Source organism: Vigna unguiculata, chromosome 9, assembly GCF_004118075.2.
Source record: "Vigna unguiculata cultivar IT97K-499-35 chromosome 9, ASM411807v1, whole genome shotgun sequence".
Classification (NCBI taxonomy): Eukaryota; Viridiplantae; Streptophyta; class Magnoliopsida; order Fabales; family Fabaceae; genus Vigna; species Vigna unguiculata.
In genome coordinates, this window is record NC_040287.1 from 27,591,713 (window position 1) to 27,599,409 (window position 7,697).

The window sequence follows — 7,697 nt, forward strand, 5'->3', positions numbered from 1 at the left end:
CCCCTAGAACACCACAACAGAATGGCGTGGTTGAAAGAAAAAATCGATCTTTGGAAGAGTTGGCAAGGACAATGCTCAATGACAACTCTCTTCCAAAGTACTTTTGGGCAGATGCTGTAAGTACAGCCTGCCATGTTCTGAACAGGGTGTTAATTAGGCCTATTTTGAAACTTACTCCCTATGAGATCTACAAAGGTAGAAAACCTAACGTATCTTATTTCAAAGCTTTTGATTGCAAATGTTTCATACTAAATAATGGAAAATCAAACATTGGTAAGTTTGATCCTAAGGCTGATGAAGGCATCTTCTTAGGTTATTCCTCCTCTAGTAAAGCCTATCGTGTCTATAACAAAAGAACATTAACCATAGAGGAATCCATTCATGTTGCATTTGATGAAAATTTTGATAATCACGCAGCTAATTCCTCTGGGTCAAGAAATAGTGCAGATTTAAATGATACAGGTGCAGATTTGACACACCATGAGCCTGAAGCAGCAGCAGAATCACCACCTGGAGCAGCTGAGGCCTCCACCTCTGCAGCAGACTTACCCGCTGACTGGACAGTGCCCAAAGACATGTCTCTTGACAACATCATAGGGGATATTTCTAAAGGCGTTTCCACACGCAGGCAGCTAGGCCAGTTCTGTCTAAACGTAGCTTTTGTCTCCCAACTTGAGCCAAAATCAATGAATGATGCTCTCCAGGATGAACACTGGTTTTTAGCAATGCAGGACGAACTGGATCAATTCAAGAGAAATGATGTTTGGGATCTTGTTCCAAGAACTCAATCACAGCAAATCATAGGTACCAAGTGGGTTTTTCGCAACAAGCTGGATGACTCTGGTGTGATTATTAAGAATAAGGCTAGATTGGTAGCCAAAGGTTACTGTCAAGAAGAAGGGATTGATTATGATGAGACCTATGCTCCTGTAGCACGACTTGAGGCCATCCGAATTCTTCTTGCCATCTCATCCTTACTCAAATTCAAGCTCTTTCAAATGGATGTGAAGAGCGCCTTCCTAAACGGCTTCATTAAGGAAGAAGTCTATGTGGCACAACCCCCTGGTTTCACAGACTATGAGTTTCCAGATCATGTGTATAAGTTAAAAAAAGCTCCCTATGGACTTAAGCAAGCCCCTCGCTCATGGTATGAGAGGCTAAGTGAATTTCTGATTCAAAACAGTTTTCGAAGAGGGCAGGTGGATTCTACTCTCTTCATTAAGAAAGCCAAAAGTGATCTTCTATTTGTTCAAATTTATGTGGATGACATCATTTTTGGTTCAACAAATCCTAGTCTCTGCAAAGATTTCTCAAAAACCATGCAAGATGAGTTTGAAATGTCCATGATGGGGGAGCTGCACTTCTTTCTAGGACTCCAAATTAAGCAGGGAAGGCATGGACTCTTTATTAATCAATCAAAATACTGCACTGAGCTACTAAAAAAGTTTCACATGGAAACTTGCAAGGAATCATCAACCCCTATGGCTACAAATTGCTATCTAGACTGTGATGAAACAGGGCCTGCAGTGGATCAGACTAAATATCGTGGAATGATCGGATCACTTCTCTATCTCACAGCTAGCCGTCCAGATATTATGCACAGTGTGTGTATGTGCCAGATTCCAGTCCTGTCCCAAAGAATCACACCTAACTGCTGTCAAACGCATTTTTAAATACCTTAAGGGCACTAGAAATCTGGGTCTGTGGTATCCTCATGGCTCAAATATCTCCTTAGTAGGGTACAGCGATTCAGATTTTGGTGGTTGCAAAACTGACAGGAAGAGCACCAGTGGCACCTGCCATCTCCTAGGTGGTTCTCTAATTTCATGGCACTCAAAAAAACAGGCCTGTGTTGCTCTGTCCACTACTGAAGCAGAATATATAGCTGCTGGCAGCTGCTGTGCTCAATCTATTTGGATTAAGAACCAGCTTGAGGATTATGGCATTTACCTCACTCACATTCCGTTAAAATGTGACAATACTAGTGCAATTAATCTTACAAAAAATCCTGTACTGCATTCCAAGACCAAACATATTGAAATCCGCCACCACTTTATCAGAGATCATGTATCCAAGGGAGAGTGCAAGGTTGAGTACATTGACACACAACATCAACTAGCAGACATCTTCACAAAACCTCTGGCCAGAGAGAGATTTTACACTCTTCGAAATGAATTGGGTATTTTGGACATCACCTGCTCAAATTAATTCTGTCTCCTTAACTGCTGTTTGTGTGTGTGTGTGACTCTTGTGTTACTGCTGTATGCATAGTATTTTTTTTCTCCAATTAAGTCCAATCTCAAATCATATGCATTTTGTTTCTGGTTTCTGCATCTACCTGTATGTCTTATTTGTTTAAACTGTATAGCTGCTTACCTAATCTCTGTCCTAATTCATTATCGTGCCTTGTCTAAAGCCCAGTTTTAAGCTAAGTTCTGACTCACATAGTTACTACTTAATTTCTTAAAAAGAAGCCCGATAATCCATTAGGAAAGTAAATTCCCTATTCCTAATAGCAGCCTTAACTTTTGCTCCTAGGACCCTGATACTGTCTAATCCCTAAAACAAAAAAAAAAAAACCCTAGGTCCCCCTCCTCTCTCCACATCTGCTCCGCCGTCACCTACACCCTTCACCACTCCGCCATGGCATCCTCCTCTACGTCTCGCAAACGTGTCAAGCGCATGGCCACCAAGCAACGGGATCCTGATATTGATGGTTGGATCAGTGACAGCGCCGCTCAAGAACACTTCAATGAATCCTTCCGCAATCGCAAAATCATCAACCACAAGTATGTTGATATATCTTTCTTTCGCAATCACGGCTTCACCTTCCCAGAGCTTATCGCTCACCAACACCTGGACACGTTCGTTCAACTCACCGGTGACATTTACCCCGATTTGGTTAGGGTTTTCTACGCAAATCTCGCGTGTCAAGATGATCTCCTCATCTCGCGTGTCAAAGGGGTAGACATTTACCTCACTACAGATGTTTGGACCGACATCGCTGGCTTCCGCATCTCTGGCATTCCAGCCCATCGAGGGTTTCCTGGGGCAAATCGCTTGGATGTATACCAGGGTTGCTTGAGGGATCCCAAAGCCAAACGCGATTACAGTATTTTTCGCGCTGGTGGGATGAAGAAGGATGAGCGCGTCCTCGCGTTCTTAACTGCCTGGATTCTGGTTCCCCGCAACGGCAACCATGCTCAACTTACCACAGAGGACGTCTTTCTTCTCCATGCCTTCAAGTCAAATGTCCTTGTAGACTAGTCTGAGGTTATCTCTGATACAATGCAGAAAGCCATCAAGTTACCCAATTATCCTCTGCCCTATGCCGTTTTCGTGTGCAAAATTCTCGAGCTTTACAAAGTGGACTTTTCTGGCGAGGCTTCCTACACTCCAAATCACACAAGTCTGATTGGGGAAAATGCCCTTCATCACATGGGAATGTCTTTTAGGGGCAACACCTGGCGCTTCAAGGATGAACCGGATAGTGACCCTGAGGATACTGCTGATGCCTCCTCCCCTGCCACCAGGACTCGTTACGAGCAGGACAATGTTGGTTGTGTTTTCAGGATTATTTTTCCTTCTTTTAGATTGTTCAATAAGTCTTTTGTTGAGGGATCATTCTACGTCTTCTATTTGCGGTATTTATTCTCCATCTTTGTCTTTGTTGTACTGGTGTTGATTTGTTAGAAGGAATATTTTCCATTTAGGTATGTTGTCTATTTAAACCAAAAACAATAAATAATAAATCCAAAATTAATATAAATTTAAAAATGTATTACTTGGAAGAAAGTAATGAATGAAAAGAAGGACAATGAAAGTAGTACATAATATGTACAACAAATAAAACTAAAAGAAGATAATGATATAGGAAGAAGTACCTAAATGTGTGAGTAGAAAGAGTACAAAATTTGATTTGATGTAACAATGAAGAATAACAAATACAGATGATGATAGGCTAGTTAGCAAGTGACTGAAGAAAAAACAAGATTTGTAATTAAAAAAAATAATTTGTCAGTTTTAAAATAATATAGCATGTTAAAAAATTGCTAAGTTCTAAAGAAACATTGAATAAAAAATTGCTAAGCTCTAAAAACAACATTGAAATGTAATTGCTGGAACAGATTTTATGGCAGTCTTTGTGGCTAGTTGCTTCCTAAGAGTCCTCCGGTGGATTTGCTTGCAGTTTGCTTTGTTCGTGCCATTGGTGAAATAAATATGTCGTAAACCAATATGCGAAAGATATTTAGAAACCATTACGCGAAAGATTACAAATTTGAACTTTGCGTATATATATAGATATTGAAGATTAAAATAATCAAATCGCAGAGACAGAAGAACACACTCTTTCTCTTTGAATTCTATTGCTTTTCGCGTACTGTGACTTTCCTTGCTACCGTCTACTGCGTCCAAACTGTGTGAACACTGTGCAAATTGCACATTAATCTTCAATATCCTAACAATAAGCAAACCCTAACAATAAAAAAAACTCTCATCTCACAACAAAATTCTCCACCTCCTTAAACGAAATCTATCATAAAACAATGTAAAGAAGATGTGCACACAAATTAATGGTGAGATTATAAAAGATTTAAATTTCATTTTTCATCGTTGACACGAAAAAAAAATTGAAACATAAGAAACAATACAAAAATATGAAAAGCGACTAATCATAAATTGGATAATTGGGCATTATTCAATAGTAAGCATACACATCGGATAATCATAAATGAAAAGGAACAATAAAAGATACATTTTTGTAAGCAAGGCATGACAACTTCACGAAAGGAATAATAATGAAATGAAATGATGTTGTTGCAGAGAAAAAACAAACGGTAAAATAACGGTTATATGTTAAATTATTTTTAAAATAATAAATAATTTATTATATTAAAAAGGATAAAATAGGAATTAAAAAATGTGGACACAAATGAGGGAATCCCCTTTATTATTGTTATAGATGAATTCAGTTAAACAATATAAAGATTTTGGTACGCAATATATTAAATTCTTTTAATAGAAACTCAATTATATAAGATATTTAAAATTTGATTAGCCTAATTTTTACCTTTTAAAAGTAATTAAATCCCTTTTAAAATTTTTTTATATATTTTTTAAAACTTGTATATGTTTTTTTATTCAAATTAATCCTTTTATCTAAACTAGTTAATTTAATGAGTATTTAATAAAATTTAATTTTTACTTATCTTTATAAATTATTTTTTAGTTATCAATTTAAAATTTTTTATATTAATTCTTTTATATAAATTTTATTAATATATGAAATATTGTACTATAATAAAACTTTTAAATAATAATTAATTTCAATAATAAAAAATTGTTAGTTCCAATAAAAAAATTGTTATTTATTATAATAACTATTTTCGATATAATTTGTGAAATAAAAAATTATTAATTACTATATATTATGAATAAAAAATAATAATTGACACTTAAATTGATTATTAATTAATTAAATACTAATTTAAAAATTAATTGTTGGCAGGGGGAGCCTTTCTTCCATAGACGAAGAACAATTTTGATGATGTCTACTGATCTAGGATAAAACATAGCTTGGTCCAGTTAGGATATGCATTAGGAAACTAGCTTCTCTTTATCAATTGTATTTCAGGCTTGCTGTGTAACTTTGTATATGATTAGCTCCTTGACTAATGGATTAGCTGTGAGTATTGTACTAAGTAAGTGAAAATATACTCACGATAATCGATTAGGTAATTGGCTAATTGAATTAGTGACAGCAAAAACCTTAGTATAAAAGCTGTATTGTAATCTGTTTTGGGTCTGGATTTTTGAGAGAGATCACGCAGTCTGCATCTGAAAAAGAGCCATCTGATAGACACACGAGCTTCAGAAGATTCTGCAATTACCCAAGCACAGATCCAAGAATGTTTGATGGTTGACTCTACCATGATGGATCTTGCTTGATTCAAGGAGCATCAAGTCAAATCTGCACAACTTAGGTGTTTTCGTTTCTTGTTTTGTTTTCTGTATCTTTGATTACAGTAGCTTCAGTGGTTGAAGTGTGGATCTAGGTGCAATTGTGTGGATACATTGCTCCTAGGGGAAGTTCTTGATTGTTGAATCAAGTTCTTGGGTTTTGGGGTTTGAATTACATAGGTGTGCTTGTAATTCTTGGAACCTTTGTGTTTAGTGGAATCCTCCTAAGTGTATTACTTAGGAGAAGACTGGATGTAGATTCGCCTTGAATCGAACCAGTATAAATTGTGTGTTTTGATTCCTCTTCTCTCTTTTAATCCTTCTTGTTTGTTTTAAAATAGTCCATTAACCCAGAACTGTGTGTTTGATTAACTAAGCTTTAAACCTTAAAGACTCCTTCAAGATTCACATTAAACAAGTAAGAAACTCATTAATCAACACAGATCCACTTGTGGTTAAGAGTATTAGACAGATCTGTTTTAACATTAATTGTTTTGATAATCAATAATTAATATTTAGTAACTAATTTATAAATTAATCATTTTGATGGAATTAACTTTTAGAGACAGACTAATTATAATTAAAATTAATTGTTAGTGGAGAATTTATTGGTTACTTCAATTTATATACTTAAATTTTTAATAAATAAATAATTAAAGTAACATGTAACTCAAAAAAATAAAATAAAAGAAAACTTAATAAATAAATAATTAAAGGAACTTGTAACTCATAAATTAAAACTTTTAAAGTAAATTAATTGTAGCATTAAATGATTAAATAAAGTTTAAATTAAATTGAATGACAACTTCACGAAAGGAATAATAATGAAATGATGTTGTTGCAGAGAAAAAACAAATGGTAAAATAACGGTTATATGTTAAATTATTTTTAAAATAATAAATAATTTATTATATTAAAAAGGATAGAATAGGAATTAAAAAATGTGGACACAAATGAGAGAATCCCCTTTATTATTGTTATAGATGAATTCAGTTAAACAATATAAAGATTTTGGTACGCAATATATTAAATTCTTTTAATAGAAACTCAATTATATAAGATATTTAAAATTTGATTAGCCTAATTTTTACCTTTTAAAAGTAATTAAATCCCTTTTAAAAAATTTTTATATATTTTTTAAAACTTGTATATGTTTTTTTATTCAAATTAATCCTTTTATCTAAACTAGTTAATTTAATGAGTATTTAATAAAATTTAATTTTTACTTATCTTTATAAATTATTTTTAGTTATCAATTTAAAATTTTTTATATTAATTCTTTTATATAAATTTTATTAATATATGAAATATTGTACTATAATAAAACTTTTAAATAATAATTAATTTCAATAATAAAAAATTGTTAGTTCCAATAAAAAAATTGTTATTTATTATAATAACTATTTTCGATATAATTTGTGAAATAAAAAATTATTAATTACTATATATTATGAATAAAAAATAATAATTGACACTTAAATTGATTATTAATTAATTAAATACTAATTTAAAAATTAATTGTTTTGATAATCAATAATTAATATTTAGTAACTAATTTATAAATTAATCATTTTGATAGAATTAACTTTTAGAGACAGACTAATTATAATTAAAAGTAATTGTTAGTGGAGAATTTATTGGTTACTTCAATTTATATACTTAAATTTTTAATAAATAAATAATTAAAGTAACATGTAACTCAAAAAAATAAAATAAAAGAAAACTTAATAAATAAA